Source organism: Aplysia californica, unplaced genomic scaffold (assembly GCF_000002075.1).
Source record: "Aplysia californica isolate F4 #8 unplaced genomic scaffold, AplCal3.0 scaffold00152, whole genome shotgun sequence".
Lineage (NCBI taxonomy): Eukaryota > Metazoa > Mollusca > Gastropoda > Aplysiida > Aplysiidae > Aplysia > Aplysia californica.
In genome coordinates this window covers 1,112,873-1,114,787 of record NW_004797422.1, presented here as the reverse complement: position 1 = coordinate 1,114,787, position 1,915 = coordinate 1,112,873, and the positions used below count along the sequence as shown (strand labels likewise).

General features: G+C 35.5%; 1 protein-coding gene across 1 annotated transcript in view; it reads right to left on the bottom strand.

Moving 5' to 3' along the window:
- LOC101846422 (ankyrin repeat domain-containing protein 16) overlaps positions 1-1,031 on the bottom strand; it is a 17,854-nt gene extending 16,823 nt beyond the window's left edge. Inside the window, exon 1 of the mRNA XM_035969528.1 lies at positions 829-1,031. The gene's annotated coding sequence lies outside the window, so the exon portion shown is untranslated. The remainder of the gene's footprint in view (positions 1-828) is intronic.
- Positions 1,032-1,915: the final 884 nt, after the last annotated feature.

The following is a 1,915-nucleotide window of genomic DNA, read 5'->3' as shown; positions in this document are numbered from 1 at the left end:
GCGTGTATGTGGGTAAGTGTGTATGTATATTATTATAATATGTACTTGTCTGTCAGTCTTCTCCTCGTAGACAAAAAGACGTAGATCTGTTTAGTGTCAATGTACGCGTATCTGCATGGCCGTTTTTCTGCAAGGGTGCAGGTTTCCTTCGCCTTTCAAGTAGCTAGCCTACACGTATTCTTTTCAAATTGACTACCGTATGTATTCCTTGATTGTTTATGATGACCGTGGTTTCTTCATTTATTTTTTTTATTTTTTTGGAAAGGGTGGGGGGTTGCATTGTAGTTGATTGATTTACAGATCGATCGAAACGATCAATCGATCGATAGATAGATAGATAGATAGATAGATAGATAGATAGATTGATTGATTGATTGATTGATTGATTGATTGATTGATTGGTTGATTGATTGATTGGTTGATTGATTGATTGGTTCGTTTATTGGCTGGTTGATTGATTGACTCGGTAGTTGTTTGTCTGTTGGTTGTTGATTGGTCGACTGGTTGGTCGGTTGGTTGAATGGTTGCTTGGGGGCTGTTCAAATATTATCTTACGCCTAGGAGGGGGGGGGGGTGTCTTTGGCTCCTGTTAGAAAAGTGTAAGAAAAAAAAAAGGGGGGGGGGATCTTGAACTAATGTAATATTACAAATTTGTGAGGTGAAAAAATATTTTTGACACAATGATGAACTCTGCATTATATTGTTGATGATAACTAAATTCCCTTTTTTTTCCAGCATAAATTATCAGTAATAACAGAGATACAGTGGAATCCTGATAAAGTCAACTCTTGCTTACAGTCAACACCTCACTGTCATCCCGTTTCTTACCTTCTTTTTTAAAGTAATTGTGTTTCTCATACAGTCAACCGCTTGAGTGTTAACCTTGCGTAAAGTCAACAATTTGGGGCTAAATCCTAAGATGAATTCATTCAAGAAGAGACATTTCGCCTGAGCAAGCGGTGTACACACCTCCAATTACATATGTACTTTGTTCTTTCATTATCTCTTGTTTTGGTGACAACTTCAGAATTATACTCCCTGAAATTGAGATTACATCTTATTTATTACCAGGTTCTTTGTAATTTTGTAGCTGTCATCTTCAATTTTCAATGGCCAGTACATGTAGTACAATGGATAAAGTCAACTTTGCTCAAAGTCAACACTTTTTTCTGTCCGGGGTGTTGACTTTATCAGAATTCCACTGTAACTTGTTTTTTAAAAATAATTAAAGCGCTTTTGTCATAGACATATGAGTCTCAATATTTTCCTTTCTATTAGTAAGAAAGAGTGTGTATGTAATATTTTCCTTGAATGATTTACTCTAATAATTGTGAGGCAGCGTAGTGAAATCAGGCGCTCGTCAAAATAATGAAAGTGAAAAAAAACTGGCATTTTTTCCCAGTTTTGGGAACTCTTATTGAATTTTTTTTTTCACGTTAAACACCTTTTACGTCCATACTGAAAAACGTTCTTAACATGCACAAAATATGGGGTTTTTCAGTTTTAAAGGCTCTCAAGCTATTGAAGTTATCAAACTCTGGCGGCTGTTTTCTCACTAAATTTACCTCTGAAATCAGGTGACCCCACTTCTTTCAATCACAGATATTTCGACTTATATTCAGCATAGATGAATATTGTTTTCATCAAAAGGAAGGCAAATGTACAGGCTTTAAGATGATTCAATAACTCTGTATGCCTCAAAATCAAAACTAACGAGCGCCTGATCCCACCATGTCGTGACACCTATTATTTTTTAGTACATATATCATTATGTGCATGTATGTGTGTATGCATGTTTTTCATGAATATTATGCAATGCGCATAGAGCAATGATTGTTTTACGGATTTGCGCGATATAAATGTCATATTATTTTTTATCATTATAAGCGAACAAAGTAATATTACGCTTGGGGGG